At 53.7% G+C, this 18,009-nt stretch overlaps 1 long non-coding RNA gene across 1 annotated transcript; it reads left to right on the forward strand.

The window, feature by feature from the left end:
* Positions 1-852: 852 nt before the first annotated feature.
* LOC147916922 (uncharacterized) lies at positions 853-9,796 on the forward strand. The gene is made up of 4 exons (XR_015552524.1): positions 853-970; positions 3,496-3,653; positions 5,375-5,542; positions 6,540-9,796. It is a non-coding gene; the product is annotated as an uncharacterized LOC147916922 (long non-coding RNA).
* Positions 9,797-18,009: the final 8,213 nt, after the last annotated feature.

Below are 18,009 nucleotides of genomic sequence, written 5' to 3' on the forward strand. Positions count from 1 at the left end.
TTGGATAGGTGACCTTATGTAAGTGATGCCTTAGGAAGCTTCCAGTGTGCTTCCCTCAGTTCTCAATGTTCCAGGGGTGGCCCCTATGTGGGCTACGTGTGTCCTTCTGTTGTGGCCTGTGTGCTCTCCCTATAGGCGCCCAGGGAGGCTGAGTTATGCTCCTGGCCAGCTGTTGTTATGCTCAGCTGCTTGTAGTTGTTGTGGGCCCTTCAGTCTCTTTATCAGGTGTGGGGAGCCCCAGCACAGTTGGCTGTAAGTTCTAATACCACATTTGTGTTGCAGTATTTCTTTTAAGTGAGTAGGCCCCCAGCGTGCCAGGTTGTTAGGCTCAGGGCCTTACAATTGCTATAAGCCTCTAGCCTATTAGGTCTCTTGTCAGCTCTCTGAGGATTGCAGCTGGGTGGGGCTGGCCTCAGGCACAGGAGCACCCAATTGTTTCAGGCTTTGGAAGGTGGGGCAAACCTCCTATGTAGGTCTTTGAGAAGCACAAGTCTTCTGCAGCTGACAAGCCCTGTTGCCCACAGGTCCACACACACAGTCAACACAGTCCTGCCCCGTGTGAGCGCCCCGACCTCCCCAAGAGGACCCAGTCTCTCCACGGCGGGAGCCCCACACACTCCGCCACCACCCCACACTCTCCACCCGCTCCTTGTGCACACCCTGCCCGCTCAAGTCGGCTCAGTTGCCAGGCTGCAGAGAATCCAGTCACCATTCTATGCAGGCCCACAAGTTGCCTGAGGGCTTGTTGTTGGGTGGGGCCAGTCTCTAGGGTGGGCTGCCTGCCCTGGCTGAGCTGGATTAAATCGGTGCTCTAGTGGGTGGAGCAGACCCTGGGCTAGCAGGCCTCAGGGAGCACTCCAATGGCGTCTGTGTCAGCACGCTCACACCAGGCCACAACAATGGCCGCCGCCAATGTCCCAGTCCCTGGAGAGGTTTCACCCCTCACCGAGATGCACTCAGGGCCTATTAGGTGAGTCTCTTTTCACCCCAGCACTGTGCACCTTTCTTTCTGGTGATTTTAGGTTGCTTTGTGGAATGGGTGAGTTTGTGCGCGGGCCCTTTAAGAGCCAGTTTTACTTTCTTTGTGAACTGGGTTTTCTGGGGCTGCTCCCCAATGCTTTAGTAGCAGGCACAGTCAGATATTATGCCGCTGATGTCGATTGTGCTGGGTCCACAAAATGCCCACAGCGGGGGCGCTCCTGGCTCAGGGCCCCGCGCCTCCAGGGAGGCTGCGTACCTGTGAGCTGCTCCCGGCAGCCGTGAAGCTGGCGGCTTGTGAAGGCGGCGTTTTTCCTCTCCAGAAGGGAGTCTCTGCCTCTTCCACCCCAGTTAGGATTGTCCGTTGTTGCGGGAGTTCCTCTTATCCAGTTTTCAGTTCTGTCTCAGGGGTAATTTTTCCACGAGTAGTTGTAAATTGGCTGTGTCCACGGGAGGAGGGGAGTTCAGAGTCTGCCTACGCCGCCATCTTGTCTCCTCCCTCCTATCTTTCTTCTTGATATTTTTTTAGTGGAAAAACAAATGAAATCCCAAAGGAGGAGGAGGAAGAGACCCATGTCAGGGCAGCCAGAATCCAGGCCTAGCTATTCTCAAACTTGCTGTAGAGTCCCAGCTAAGTCATCGGCCCGACCTGGCCTCAGTTTATCAACTCATTAGGCTCGATGAAATGGCCTCCAGGTCTTTTCTGCATGAGTTTATAGGCTGGTTCAGGAAAGCCATGAGGAATCTGCCTTCACTGTCACTGGCTGTGGGGTCAGGTCTCTTATCCCCTCAGGCAGGGAGATAAAGTAAAACCCCATGAGAGGTATACATTTAATGCACACATTTATTAGGCACCTAATGAGCCAGGTACCAGAGTCACAGAGAAGGGCTAACAAGATTCTCACCCCAAGAAGCTCAGAGGTCAGGAGGGAGGCAGGCTCCAGCTGTGGGAGGCTGGGAGCACGGTGGTGTTCCCCACCAACTCAAGGTATGGAGGGCGTGGAGTTGGGCGCAAAGGCATTGAGCGCCATTTTGAATCCCCTGCATCAGCACACACCCAAACACAAGGGTCATCGTCTTATCCAGTTCTCCAGTGTCTTCCACTTGCATGTGGAATCAGGATTGTTTTGACATTGAGACTAGAAGGGAAGGCCTGAAAAGTCTGCAGAAGGGGACATTGTTTTATCTGCTCAAAATCTACAGCTCAACAGGGAATGAGAACCAAGGGCAGATAAGTAAGTTTTGAGAAAAAATTCAGATTGGTTTTCTGTTCTCAGCAAAATGGGAAAGAGAGGTTTCCTTATGGAGTTACAAATACAAAAATCTTAACAGCAACAAAATGATGGAAACAGCATTCTACACAATGGAAAATATAGATTTGTGTTTGAGATTTGCTGAAGCTTGGCAGAAAATGACCTAAATTTGAAGCGTAGTAAATTCTCAACCAGTGAACTGAGTGTCTCTAGATTCTTCCTGCTCAAGGTGTGGTTTGCAGCCCAGCAGCATCAGCACCACCTGGGAGCTTGTTAGACATATGGAACCTGCCCCATCCCAGATCTGCCAAATCAGAATCTGCATTTCAACAAGATCTCCAGATGATGTGTATTAAGGTTTTAGTCAGCGGGGTCCTGGTTGACTGAGGTAGGAAACTTTGCATGCCTCAGTCAGGCCTTTGCAACCTTTGGAGAACTAGTGATCTGTGATTCCCGGTCGGTTACTCTTTGGAAATTAGTGACAAGCTGTGGTCGTAATTTTTGGACTCAGCCATTAGGCTTTGTGGGGCCTCAGGCAAGGACTGGGAGGTGGTAAAGAGTCAGTGCTGGGAGCTTACCTGGCCACGAATCTGGCCACTGAGGGACAATCTACCGTGTATGAAGGGGCACGACAAGCTCAGGCTAGGTGGGGCTGACGTTAATTCTTGGGCAGAGAATATCTCGCCTGGAAAAGTCCGGAAGACCTGGGAGACCAGCCCTGCCGTGGTTAATTTTACACATCAACTTGACTGGGTCACAGGTACCCAGACATTTGGTCAGACATTATAATGGGCCTGTCTGTGAGGTTGCTTCTGGATGAGATCTACTTTTGAGTCGGTAGACTGAGTAAAGCAGATTGCCCTCACCAGTGTGGGTGGGCCTCATCCAATCCACTGAAGGCCTGAAAAGAACAAAAAGGCTGACCCTCCCACAAGTAAGAGGGAATTCCTCCTGCCTGCCTGCCTTCAAGCTGGGACGTTGATCAGTTTTTTCTTGCCATCTGACCCAAACAGAAACATCGGCCCTTTCTGGGTCTCGAGCCTACCAACCTTCGGGCTGGAATCACACCATCGGTCTAGCTTGCTGACTACAGATCTTAGGACTTGTCAGCCTCCATCATCACGTGAGCCAATTCCTTATAATAAATCTCTTCATATATATATTATACGTACATACACCACACACACACACACACACACACACACACCCTTATTGGTTCTGTTTCTCTGGAGAATCCTGACTAATACGACCCCTCATTTCTCAGGGGGAGAAACTGATATCTGGAGAGGGAGACAGCAGAACCCAGGTGCCCGACTCCCTGGCCTCACCCGTTGGTCTCACCTGCCTGGCCATTTATTCCAGAATGAACTCAGAATGACAGGAGCTCTGGTCTCTGATCCAACACTTATGATGTGACCCCAGGTGAGCGACTTCTTGGATCCTGAATTTCCTCATCTTCAATGTGAGGATAAAATCGTCCCCCCCTCCTAGAGTTGTAGCGAGGATTAATACATGAGGCTCATCCATGAAAAGACCTCAGCACAGTGCCGACACACAGGAAGTGCTCCAATAAATGTTAGGCGTTAAGGATGGATGTAAAACATCACAGAGAACTTCACAAATCCTACCAAGAACTATGCTTTGTATTTATAAGGCTTTCTAACCCACAAATACAGCTAGTCTCCTCCCCCCACAAAATCCATACAATTTCCCAAAAGTTTCAAGATTGATGATACCGTTGGTCAAAGCACAACCGAGCCAGCCATCTAAACCCGGCCATCCCCGTCTCCTTCACTGTGTCCATGGCCTGGGGCCCAACTGAGATTTCCTAGCGAGGCTCATAACGCAGGGGAGTCTGGGCAGAAAGATGTGTTTAATCCCCACTTTCCAGGGGGTTGTTATTCAACTCAACCCCCTTCAGCCCGGGAATAAATCAGAAGATGCCATAATCAGCTTCTGTTTGTCCGGAGACCCGTAGATCAGTGGCTGCCACCCTGCGTCCAGCCTCAGGGCTGTCCCTTGGTCACTCACACCCAGGAACCAGCAGGTCAGTTTGTTTAGTCCTCTAGGTTGTTCCTTATAGCAATCCATTCCGCCACCCTCCGGCTCTCAAAAGTCTTGACATCTGCCTCCATTAAAGTCCAGGAGGAACGAGCCCCGGTTTGAGGTTCACATTCATTAGCCACCGAGACCAGTGAGAAGTGAGCTGCTGGCTGTACGATGAGGCCTGTGGTTGACTATGAAATTAATACATTTTCTTCCTTAACCTCCTGCGTGCATAATTTACCCCGGTCAGTGAACCCTCGGGAGCCCAAAGGAAACGCTATTGCAGTAGACACCCAGAGTGTTATTGTGAATTCTGCATGGTATCTGGATAAGCACATTTTTTAAAGTACACTTAAAAACAAAACCATGCAGAACAGGACTATATCTTTCTAAAGAGGTTAGGAGGCTGGGCTGAACCTCTCAGGGCCTCAGCCCTGAAACCCCCAAGGGAATCAGGGTGGAGCGGGAAGGTGCAGGTCAGCCAAGAGGTCTGATAGGAGTGAGGGAGGCACTGCCTGACTCCGGCCGAACCCGCGCTCCGGGGTTCAGTGACTGGTGCGCACTGCCCACTTTCTCCGGGCGGCACAGAGCTCCAGGCTGAAGAGAGAGTCCACGAAGACGGGGGCCTCAGATCGGCCCCCACGCAGGCAACTTCAGTGGGAGCTTTGTGGGACATGGGGGACACAAGGGCAGGCCCACCAGGCCAGTGCAGGCCAGGAGGAGAGCTAGAAGGAAATTCATCTATTAAGGCCCAATTTGCACCATAAGATATTAATCTTTCCCTTTTTTGAATTCATTCTTTACCAGACTTCGCTAATGAGGATAAAGTGTTCCTTCCCTGGACACTTCATCTGTGTCAGCACTAGGTTAGCATTTACACTCGTCCTCCCCGAGGCGCCACGCAGACCTTACAGATTGGCTATCTGAAGGGCATCCACACTGCCTTCCTCTGCTAACAACTCCAGGGAGCTAAAGGAGTCCATTTCCCAGACCCCGCTGATGTTAGGGGTGATCATTCACCATGCTTCTGGCCAACAAGATATAAGCCAAAGGCCCCTCTTCTGAACACAGACTCCCTTATTTTTCTTTCTGACTAGAACACAAACCAGAGGTTGGAGGTGGAGCAGCCATTTTGAGGCGATGAGGCAGCAAACATGAGGACAGAGCCTACACACTAAGAATGGGAAAAGAAAAAGATAGCGTCAGGGCCCCTGCTGGGAGCCATTGCAATAACACTGGACCGTCTATTCCAGACTTCTGGTGAGGTGAGTTTAAAAAAAAATCCCTCTTCGTCTAGGCGAGTGTTAGTTGAGTTTTCTCTCACCCCAGTTAAAAGCATTTCTAACCAATAGATTCCCATTCTGTAGATGAGGAAATTGAGGCTCAGAGAGATGAGGTGACCCATTGGAGTCCCCATAAGAATAAGTGGAGCTAAGATTCACTGTGACTTAATGCTTCTTGTCACACAGTCCCCTCCACCGTAGTCTGGTGCCTCAGCGAGGAATCACATGTGTAAACTCTGCAAACATTTCTGACTGTCACATTTCTTGCATGTATCACCCCAGGAACAAGGCTCAAACAGTCTGGGTATGTAGCTGATAGCCGTAATTAAGGCTAATGATAATATTAGTCCTAACAATCGCTACTTTATTGAGTGCCCACACACTGTACCCGCTTATCTCATTTAACCCAACAACAGCCATCTGAGGTGGCGACTGTTAAAATCACTACTTTTCACACGAGGAAACTGAGGCACAGAGTGAGTAAGTGACTTGCCCAAGATCTCACAGCGGGTAAATGGCTGAGCTGGATTTCCAAGCCTGGCCCGAAGCCCACGTGCTAACCTCTGGGTGTGGGCAGGAGCGGGCCTCAGCAACTCGGGGTGTCTGTCCCCAGGCCTCAGTAATGAGGCCTCTTCGACTGTCCCAGACAGAGCTGCCTCCCCGCTAGCCCCCCCAGGATGACCACGTTCTGCCAGGCACCACGTCTGTCACCGTCAGCGGGAAGGGAGCAGGAGGCCTGACTGCGCCTCTTTGGTCCCCGGCTAAGCTCTTTCCCCGAGGCCAGCAGACTGACGGCTCACTTCCTCGGCCCTCGATTTGGTGTCCGTCTTCAGAGTCAGCCTGCCCACCAGGCAGAATTCCCCGAAGTTGGGAATCTCAGTCTGAAACAGGAAAACAAGGAGCCCCTTCTCTCTTTGTCTCTCTCTCCCTCCCCCCATTACATTTGTAACATATTATAGCTTAAAAATTACGTTGGCAGGACCATGAAGTCATGCGACTTACAGCTGGGGAGGACACTGCCGCCAACCCATTCAAGCTCCTCTTGTCAGCAGTGGGCCGTGTGACCTCGACAAGTCACCACTCTGGGCCTCAGTTCCCACCACCGGAAGCTTCTCTCCATGGAACAAGAGAAGGATTCATCAGAAAGCCAGTGTGGAAGAGTTTGAGGAAAGCCTAAGAGGAAGACAAAGAGACATTGCCGGTTCCGTGCCCACGGAAAGCTCCTGGGTTCCCGAAGATCAGCTGGAGTCCCTATCCCTTCTCAGGCCCCCAGGCGGAGGTGGCCAGGGTTGGGCCAGGCATCGCTGTCCACTCCCCCACTGACTGGTGGGACTTTTATTGGAGGCGGGTCAGTGGGGCACCCACCAGCCCAGACTCGGGGCCGGGCCGCCCACGCCCAAACACTGGCACTTCCTCTTGTAGCTTTCCCTGCCTCAGTTGCCCCATCTGTAAAAAAGGGTAATAATAGTACCTGGCCCCGAGGTCGTGGGGAGGATTCACGGAGTAAGTACATGTGAAAGCATTTGAAGGTGCCTGGCACAGACGCTCTCGGCAGATGTTGGTTATTACTTGTGTTGGTTCTAGTCGAGGATCTTTGAGATACAACTACTGCTTACAGTCTTACAGGGAGAGAAGACAGGGGTACCCCGATGCTCAGGAGAAGAAGGGAGGAACTGCCGCCCTGGCTCGTAAAGATGGAAACTGGGGTTAAATGAGTTGCCCGTGGTCACACAGCTAATAAGTAACACAACTGCAACTCAGACCAGGTCATCTGACTTGAGTCTCCCGTCCTTCCTGGTCTCCATGGACAGAGCTGAGGACCAGGGTCCAGGGCTCCTGGCCGTGTCTGAGAGGGCCCCCAGGCTTCAAAGTCTCAGCTGAGGATAGAGGAAGGAGGATAGATCTTCCCAGTATACCCACAGTAGATTCCTCTGCCCCTCACTGGCCCCTGCTTCACTACAGAGGCTCAAGCCCCCTCCCCTCCCTGGTATTTTTTGGTGACCTAGGGGAATATATGTGGATTACACAACTTTTAGCACCCTCACAGCCCATTCTCTATAACGTGATACGTGTCCTTTGTGGTAAAGAGGGACGTGTCTAACACAACATTCCAACTCTGTTACCTGAGGATGTGCGACAAGGGAGCTGATCCTGCATCAGTTTGGGTCTGATCCAGGTGAGGCAGCCTGGAGCAGTGCAGAGTGACAGCCTGCTACAGCGGCATGTCCCCACCCAAGACATATATCTGCCACCCTCCTCTGCCTGTGAGAACGCACTATCATCTATGTCTCTCTGCAGCCGGGGCAATTTGTCGAGCTTTACTTTCTTTGTTTTATTAAAACTACAGGAGTTTCTTTTTAGTTTTCCAAATATAAAATAATATTCAAGTACTGAATATGCTGGTCTAAAAAACACCTGTCCCAGCTTCCCCACTCCCAGATTTCGACATACGCACAGAGGCTAACTTGCCACCAATGAGCAGGTGCCCCCAGCTGCATGGCCGGCCGGAGTGCCAGGGGCAGGCTCAGAGAGCTAACGCGAGTCTTGCTAGGGACCCCACCCTGTTTCTAATAAATGTCTTGGCCAGAACCAGGGCCCAGGACGCCATAGAAGGCACCATTCCGGACTCTGGTAAACGGCAGAGACTGATGGATGGGAGGTTGGAGGCCCCAAGAGAAATGGGGGCGCCAGCTCATTTCTGAGGATTTGGCTTCCCCCACGCATCCAAAAGTCCAGACGCAGCAGGTGGAATGGTGTCCACACACCAAACCAGGTCTCCAGGGAGCCAGGAGGGCCTGTCCCGAGGGCTGCCCACTGCTGCCCCCACTCACTGCTGCAGGCGCGGGCTGGGCGCTCAGCCTGTCCCTCTCGGAGCCCTGACCCGTCTTGGCTTCTCGACTCTGAGGTTTCCCCTCCCAGCAGATGAGTCTCACGTCACTAGCTCCTTGCCCTCCAAGAGCGAGGAGACCATTGAAGCCATCCTGAGGCTCCTTCACCAGGCCCAGGGGCATCCTTCCTGTCAATGCTCGAGTAGTAAGTTCTACTGCGATCCAGACACCCTGCATTTGCAAACGTGTGCTCTGTTGTTCCTCACAGACACCCATGCAGTAATTGTGATATACCCATTTTACTGGAAAGGAAACTGAGGATCAGAGAGATTCAACAAAAAGTTTGTGCCGAATGCCCCCACCCGCCATTCCCCATTCTCCAGCACACCATCTGTAACAGGCTAGGCACTCGATAGACATCTGAAGAAGGAACAGTAAATGGACTCCTGGTATGTCAGCCCTGAGCAGAGGGGGCAGTGAGGAGAAGAGAAGGAGGTTACCACAAGACATTTGGGGACATCAAAACAACATGAGAGATGGGGCAGACACCGCAGCCTCGTGAGTGTAGAGCTGGGGGGTATTTGGGAGAACATGTTTAGTTGCAAGTGACAGAACCCCAAATCAATTACCTTAAGCCAAAGAAAATGGAGGCGTTTGATTGTTGTAATGGGACAGCTTGGGGAGTTGGTCTCAGGCACAGCTGGATCCAGGATCTGGAATGATTGAGGCCCATGGGCCTCCCTCCTGTCTCTTGGTCCGCTGTTCTTCTCTGCTCCTTGACCCTCCTACTTCGACAGGCTCTGTTCCTGTGGCAGAATGTGGCGGCTGGCAGCCCCTCAGTCTCACCCTCTAGCCCATGTGCCAGGTGGCCACACGCGTGCCCCGTCAGTGCCAGCTGGAATGCTCCAGGAGGAGCCTTGGGACTGGCAGAGAGGGAGGAGGACAGTTTTTGACCAGGACTGTGCCATGTGATGACCCTGTGGCTCTGACCTTTGCCCCCTCCCACTCTATACACCAGAGCAGCTGCAGGCCTGTTTCTGCCCAGAGGCCCCTCTGTCTCCCTCCTGCTCCTTCCCTCTCCCCTCCTCCTCGCTCCCTGCCCCGCTATCTCCCTGCCTCATAAAATCACTCACTGTTTCCTCATGGACTAACTCAGAAATAATACAAACCATAACATAGCCCAGGAAAATGCTCCTTGTTGGAAACCACAGCCGCTTGCGATGGCAGAAGCTGCAATTAGTAGTTCGAGATGGATAAAAAAACTGATTTATGAAGCAAATCTCCACTATGAAATTCTAAATGCAAAAGAATTGATCTCTATGAAAATAATTTCAGCAAAATGGAAACGGAAACATCGGAAATGGTTTAACTGTGCTGTATCGAAAATTGATAAAGGGATTAAATTGGCTTAATGGAGTTCCTTGTGGAATTCTTGTACTTTCCAGATGAAAATTCATCCCTGTTGGGTAATTCTGATAAAATGCTTGCATTCAGAATGTGCTTGGGGTCAAAATGTCCACAGGAGCAGAAGAGTTGGGTCAAAATGTCCCAACCCCTGACCAAGGGGTTGGGGTTTTATAATCAGCAGAGAGAAGGAAAAAACAGTACCCCAAAGGCAGAGTGGCAGGAGGTAATAGTTCTAGAAAACACTGCGGAGGGAGGGAATTGCAGGGTTCACCCAATACAGATCTTCCCTGTGGCTCTGGCTGAGGCTGGACTGTGTGCTGGTTCCTGCAGGCCGCCAGCCCAAGGAGCAGGCTCAGTCCCTGCAGAGGCCACGTGGACCGGGACAGCCTGCCGACCCTGCACCTGGCCCCTTCTGCCCAGTGGCCCCCACCTATGACTCGATGGCCTTTGCCCCCCACAGAAGTCCCTCCAGCCTCCCTCAGGGCCTCTGTGAGTCCCTAAAGAGACCAGGAAGCAGACGTGGCCAGCAAAAGCTATTTTTTTCTAAATGGCGTTTATTGTTTTTGTCTTTCTGACCACAAATACAGGGCAGTACAAGGCAGAACTTCTGGAAAACACAGAACATCGAAAGGAGGAAACATCAGCTCCAACTCCACAACTCAGGGACAACCATGGCTGACGGTCTGGAAGGTGGTGTCCACGTGCGCTCTCAGAGGAGGAGCGGGCCCAGCGAGCCTGAGGGAGCGCCATGCGGGGTCAGAGAGCCCAGCGGGTCAGAGCGGGGCTCCCAGCCAGGAGGGCACTCCTCTCCAGGCCCCTGATGTGCTGTGTGGCCCTTAGAGCCACCAAGAGCAGGAGCCTCAGAAGCAGACAAGGTCACCTCCTGATTCCCCATCATAACCCTCTGAGCCTCATTTTCCTCATGGGGGAAATGAGAGTAATAATCAGACTCTTGTCATTCCCGTTTTACAGATGAAGGAAATGAGGCCAGAGATGTTAAGTTACTTGACCAAGATGTCACAGCTGGGAAGTGATAGAACTGGGACTCACCCCTCAGTTTGTGAGACCCCGCAGTTCTGTAACCACATGGTTATACACTGAGGCGGGCAGAGGGAGGGGCGGGGGGAGGGAAGGAGGAGTCAAATAGGATGAAAAAGAGACAGTCTCCACGTGTCACAGGTCACTGCTCACTGGCAGGGCTCCAAGTTGAGGCGGCCGCCCCGCGCCCACACGTGGCCTCCAAGACTCTCATGAGAGATGGGCCTGGGACCCCGGGGCTCCTGAGCAGACCCACCAGCGCCCAACCCACTTCCTCCTGACGCTGTTCAGACACGTCTTCCCAAATCAGGAAGCTGCACTCCGTGGCCTTTGGGAAGCAAAACAAAGCAGCTACTATTTTTGAAAGGGTATTTTTACAGAACCATGTCTGGTTTCCTTCAGGAATTTCAGCCCCGAAGCCCCCGGTGCTGTGGCTTCTGGAGGGGTTAACACACATCCTATTGGGCAACCCTGAAGAAGCCGTTTCCTCCCCTGCGTTTCTCTTGCTGAGGAGGCACACCCTCCTCCAGCAACTTCTCAAAGCCCCAGATCGTCTCTTTGAGCCCTTTCCACCAGCATCTCTTAGGCCATGCCTCCTGTCGGACGATCTGGGGAATCAAAGACACAGAGAAGCCAGTGCCCTTCAGGAGCTCGCAGGCCAGGGGACGCATAGACCCACACCGTGAAGCTCCGTGGCCCTGGCCTACTTCCTCCGTCCATTCACCCATATCTGCAGGTGACCTGCTGGTGCCATGCTGAGACTGAGGAGGAGCCCGCCCAGCCCCAGCCGCCCGCAGGCTGCTCACAGTCCAGGTGGGAGACCCCAGTGAGCACAGGGCCCAGTGGCCCAGAGAAGGCAAGATTAACAGGTTCCTCCTAGGCAGGGCCCAAGAGGAGGCCTCCTTGGGGTCAGGGCATTCACACGGAGCCCAAAGGGACAAGGTCAAGCTCATCAGGTGTGAATGGCTCAGGGGACAGCAGGAGCAAGACAAATCACCCCAAATCTCAGGGTCTTAGACGACAGCTGAGTACTGTTTCTCAAGAGTCTGCGAGTTGCCCGGGCAATGTCTGGTGTGGCCTGGGCACCCCCCAACCCCCGTGACGAGGTTCAGCCATCGGAGGCCGGCTGGGAAGGAAGGTCCAGGACGGGCTCATTTGCACTTTGGGCAGTGGTTTCAGCTGGCGGCCGAGCTCCTCAGCTCCGCTCCACACAGCCTCTCATCCTCCAGCAGGCTGGACCCGCTTCCTCACAGGGAGGGCTCAGGGCTCGTTCCAAGAAGGCAAAGGCAAAAGCTTCCAGTCCCCCTGAGGCCTCAGACTCGCACAGAATCGCTCCCTCCACAGCCTTGCAGGAATTTCTGGGTCAGCCCGGGTGCCTGGGCTGGCGCCTGGTTCATGTGGGGGCCAGAACACCAATCTGATGTCCCTGAGATGTCACCTTTCCGTGGGTCCCGGGAATGGACAGGAGCAGCATGAAGTCTGTCTCCGTGAGCAGGATGGCGGGGAGGTCAGAGACGGGAACGGGGCAGGGTCCAGAGCAAGGCAGAGAGGGGCCAAAGGGACAGCAGGGTGACGCTCAGGGAAGGGAAGAGAGGACAGACACGGTAGGGGAGGAAGGGACGATGCAGTGCATCCTGGGGAGGACCAGCTGGGAGGAGGGGCCTGGAGGCTGCTCCCCACCACGCACACACAGCCTGAGGGAGGAGGGAGGGAGGGCAGAGGCCCGAGGAACCTCCTGTCTCTATCCAGAGGCCCCCATCCGGTCCACCACCACGCTTTGCTTAGCTCTTCCTAGTGCCTTACGGAAATCTGAATTCGTTCTGTCACTTAAAAACGGGGAGGCTCCACTGCATGCCCACACGCAAGCCTGGGTTTCTTCTGTGACTGGCTCCGAGCGTGCTGCCCATTCAGAGCAGGCGGACTCGCCGTTTCCCGCGGGCCCCGCTCTGGAGTTGCTTTGCCCCGTCCACTCTGTGCATTCGGGCCAGCAGCCTGGACCCGCAATCACACATTGGACATCTGCAGCCCTGGACCCCTCACCCACGTGGGGCGGGGGGGCAGCTCCTGTTGACACTGTGGCTAGACGTCAGGGCTTGTCCCGCACTGTAGACCATCATCCCAGGAGAGCAGAGGGCGGCGTGTCACTCGCTAACGCCCCATGGAGCCAGGGCCTGGGGTGGGGCTTCTTGATCCAACACGCTGACAAAGGTGTCCCCTGGGGCAGATGTCAGCCCCTGGAGGAAGCTGGTGACTGAGGAGAGCGGGGCGTGGTCAGCCTGGCCCCCTCCACCTCAGTCTTGGGTCTGGCCCGTCCTCCTCCACCCTCCCACCACCCCGATCCCGTCCTTCTCTTCCTCTACCACGACCCCACAGGCAGCACATCTTCAGGGATGGGGAACTCACCCCCTCGCCACAGCCCAGCCCAGCTGTGAGCATCTCTAATTTAAAAACGGTGGAAGCTGAAATCGCTCACCCAGAAGCACCACCCTTTGTCTCTTGCTTCTCCCCCTCCTCAGGATTCATCAAAATTTTGTCATTTGCAAAATGGAGATACTCATACCTGCCCAACAGGTTCTCAGCAATCTTGTAAAAAGTCAAGTTAGAATGTTCTGACAGTCATCGGTCTTCACCCCACCTCCAGAAAGCCCAGATGTGTGGTCACCAAGATGCACCAGGAGCTCTCACTGTTTACCTCTCCTGTGTATGTCTCTCGTTTGCTCCTTTCACGACGCAGAGAAGGAGGCAGTATTATGTCCATTTTACAGAAGAGGAAACTGAGTCTCAAGGACCGGGAGTCATTTGCCCAAAGGCTGAAATCTAGTGAGCAGCAGAGCCCAGGCTGCAACACTGGGACTTTACATCCTGTGCCTGGGGCAGGGGAGGACGCAGGGACGGGGGAATCCTAGCCCGTGGGTACAGTTTATCTGGGGCAGCAGGTCTTGTGCCTGTGAAAACCCAGGCACCATGAAAGCCCTGGGTGTGGGGCTTTCTGTCTGACCCCAGCAGGCTGGCCTCTGCCACCTGCCCCCCTGCAGGGCTCTGCTTCTCCTGTTCTTCCTCTCCTTCCCAGAGTGGAAGAGAGCAGGAAGATCTGAGGGTGACCTGCAGGAGGATCACCCCTGGGGCCAGAGCTGGCCTCATCCGTCCTGTCCCAGCCATGGCTGAGGAGCACACCCTGAAGCAAGAGGAGTTGCGGAGATGGACCGTGCTGCAGCAGCCAGCAACGTCGCTGGCACGTAACACATATGAAATGGGAAGTCTGTGCCAGGCATTGCGCTAAACACGGAAACCGCATCAGCACATTCATTCCTCGGTCCCATGAGGTGGGAACCGTTTTATGCCCATTTCACAGCTGAGAGACCTGAAGCTGAGAGAGATGAGGTTTCTTGCTTAGAATCACAAGGCGGTCAACGCTGAACCGCGTTCCAACCCAGGCAGCATGAGTCCAGAGCATGCTCCCAGCCACCAGGCCATCCTCCCCAGGTGAAGGTGCTGGAGGGCAGAGGGCGGGGGAGGCACTGAGGGAGCATGGGGGTGATGCGACAAAGCCAGACCCTACACTCCCTTACCAGGACTCCTTTCTTTAAAGGTGCCCAGATTTTGCCAGAAGTCTCTTTCTGCCTTTCTTGCATGGGGGTCATTTGACACTTGACTTGGAGGTTTTTGCACTTGGCAAAACTGATGACACATTTCTGCAAATTCTCATTGTTCAATGCCAGCCAAGAATACTCTTGCAAAGTGCAAGGAGTAATTCCGGGGTTTGGCTAAATCTCCTGCCCAGAATGTTCCAGAATGTACACATGGGACTAGGGCAAATGAGGGGCGGACCTGATGGAGACAGAACTGTTGACAGTGCCACACTCAGCCCCAAGAGGTTGTGCAGAGCCAGGCTGCAGGGTCAGCGGAGGAACCCCGCACACTGGTGCCGGCGAGGGCACTCCCAGGCCTCTGGGCGCTCCTCTGAGAGCAAAGGCTTGCAGGTGGGACATGGGAGCCAGGCCCACAGAGCAGCAAGATGCCTGTGTGATCGCAGTCAGCAGACACACAGGTGACCGGTCGGGAGGTCAAGAGGGCTGCTGTCAAATCCTCTGTTGGCGAGTTTACAATTTCCCCTCCTTTCTAACGGTTGAGAAATCTTCAGGTTTCACATAGCTTTCACCTCCTCATTTGACACTGTTTCCAACCCTTACTTAAAATTATCTACTAGCACACATGCATGTGCGCGTGCACACGCGCGTGCACACACACACACTCTGGGCTTCTAGAGCCCTGTCTGCATACATCCAGTGAAATGAGCACTTTCAATGGGAAAACCTTATTTCCCGGGGCTGAGGCCCAGCCCTTGATCTGGTATGAACGGAATTTAACCACCTACCCTAAGGGCCAGCTCTGCGAGGAGGCAGCACTCCCAGGCTGCTCGATGAAGGTAAACGGTGTTGAATACCACCTAGGGGTGGGGTGGAGGGTGCCTGGGAAATCAGTCACAGCTCCAGCTCTTTCCTCGCTGTGGTGGGCACCTCGCTCCCCGTGTGTCTGGGATGCTGTTGGAGCAGTAAAGTGCTTAATGCACTGCATCACGTGGCTGGGATCAGGCTACAGAGTTAACGCAGTGTAAAGATACAGGTGGGGTGCAGGGCTGCCTCTCCCTGCTGGCACCCCCCAGACTCCAGGAGCTGGTGCCTCCTCCACAGAAGAGAGAAGGTGAGTGAGCACAGACTGAGGACCAACTCCCAGCCTGGGCAAGGGCTGGACATGTGTCCACCGCCTCATGCCAACGCCCATGAGGCTGTGAGCAGGCCCCCCCATTCCTGCCTCATGCACATGGATGCTTATTTGGAAGAGATGCAGGATGGAGTTTCTAGGAAATCGAGCTGCCTTCCGGAGGTCACTCGCTGAGTCAGACTCCACTAGAAACACAGGGCATCCCTAAAGTTCACAAGCCCCCCTGAACCCTTTCCTAGGGTGTTGGCCCTTTTCTCTGCAGGCTGAAGCCATTCTGCTTTCTCTAAGACACAGCACCGACAGCTTCATTTGGAGAGAAATGTGCAAACTCTGCAGACACAACCTGCTCAGAAAAGAGGTCAAACCCCCGACTCATGTACCCACAGCACTGTCTTTTCCAGCGTCTCCCTCTATAATCAAATCAGCAATGTATGCAAATGAGTTGCAAGAATTCATTACGTTGATTTATCTAATTTTGGAGGCAAACCTGCGCCTCATCCCCCAACACTTAGAGCCCTCCTGAGTATTGATTTCGGAGTTTTACTAGCCTTGCACAAAGGCTCTTTTATAGCCCAGAGGCATGAGATCGTCAGTTTCCTCATGAATACCAATGTCTCTGCTCCTGAAGCGGAGACGTGATTCTCCAAGGTCACTTCGAGGAGCGACCTGCATGGCAGACCACCCAAAGCCCAAGTGTCTGTGGGAAGTGCTGGCAGGAGCACGGAGCCATCCATCTCAGCAAGATCAATGGCTTCGAACAGAACAACGAGCAGCCCTTGCAAAGACGCCACCAGAGCAGGCAGTGGAATTAAGAGTCTGTCACCTATTGAGCATCTCCATGGGCAAGGCGGCCAGTGACAGAGCTGTGCTCACGGCAGGGGGAACCCTGATGAGCGATGACGGCTTCATCATCTCCAACCTCTCGGTGGGCCAATGTGATGTCTTCGGCGTGAGACATTTCACATAAAGAACCCCACTTTACTCGCATGCTGCTCTGGAGCCAGCCTTTTCAGCACACCCTGTAAAGGTGACTAAGGATGAGTTTCATCCAGCCTCGTGAAAGATGATGTCACTACAGCCAGCCCCTCAAAGCACCCAGATAGGCACAGGATTCTATTTTATATGTGGACCACAAGGAGCTTTCTGCCCCCAAATGCCTCTTTGCAGCCTTTGAAGCTGGAATCTCCTGCACCCAAGGTCACAGGCCTTCAAGGTCGGCACAGCCTAGAACGCACAGACCTTGGGGCACCCAGACCTGCCTTGGAATCCTGGATCTGCCTCAAAATGCCTTATGGGCCAGGACAAGTCACCCAACCTCTCTAAGACTCAGTCTCCTCAACTGGAAAATGGGGTGATAACACCACCTGGCAGGGCTGAGTTGAGAGTTGGCAATACATACGTGGCCCATGGTAGGAGTACAACAGGCGTGGCTGTTTGCATTACTAGAGATGTCAGGGCTGTGTAGCACCTCTATGAAGCTGCGTGGCAAGTGCGTACCTGGCCTTTTAAAGAGAAGCCCTCCAGCAAGCACTCACCCCGGGCCTGCTGACCCTGTCCTGGTCCTGAATATGGTGGTGAAATAGACTCTCGTTCAGGGATCATTACTCACCCTCCCCCGCTTCCACAGGACACGAGCTCTTTCCTGTCCCATTCATTTGGGCTTGGCCATATGGCTTGCTTTGGTCAATGGGATTTGGGTGGAAGTGACAGGCCTTAAAGGACATGGTATCCACATATGCCTTGAGGAAAACCGGCCATAGTTAGCCACTGGCTCTTCATCCTGGGGGTCCTGGAACAGCTGCCCAGCCGAGCCCAGCAGTCTCCCCACAGACCCTTGATCTGGAGAATGAAGATTTGCTGTTGGAGGCCACTGAGTTGGGGAAGAGGGGTTGGATTTGCATCATTTTGTGTCAATAACTAACTGAGCAGATACTTGAGTGTCCTGGATTATGTCTTCAGCCCCAGATGCTGCCTACATCTTGCCTCCATTGCCAGTCTCCTCACACCTGGCACCTCCTCATCTTTTGGCTCTACCTGCTGTCCCGAACTTTCCCTACCCCAGCTCCTCCCCTGGACCCCAGACCCAGTGCACTGCCACTTCCTGCTCCTCTGCTCGGACCTTACATCTCCTGGCTCATTCCTGTCCCAGGTATCTGTCCCAGGTGCCTTGTCCCAGGTACAGGAGGGACAAGGCCACAGAGCAAAGACCCTCAGCAGAGAGAGGAGGCACGAACCCTGCAGTGGGCAGGCAGCATGCTGGGTACACCACACGTGCTCCTTCATGAATCCTGGGAGCAGCGGGGCCAGGATTTGAACCCAGGGCTGTCTGACCCCAGAATTGGAGCTCTTTTACTCTACCATGTGGTGGCTGAAGTTCCAGTTCCTCTGGGCAAGCAGATTTTCGTGGCAATACAGAGTCCTTGTGTTGGAAGGGAATTAGGCAGTTTCTAGTCC

The sequence above is a fragment of the Ceratotherium simum genome, chromosome 6, assembly GCF_057802395.1.
Source record: "Ceratotherium simum simum isolate JZ-2026a chromosome 6, ASM5780239v1, whole genome shotgun sequence".
Taxonomy (NCBI): Eukaryota; Metazoa; Chordata; class Mammalia; order Perissodactyla; family Rhinocerotidae; genus Ceratotherium; species Ceratotherium simum.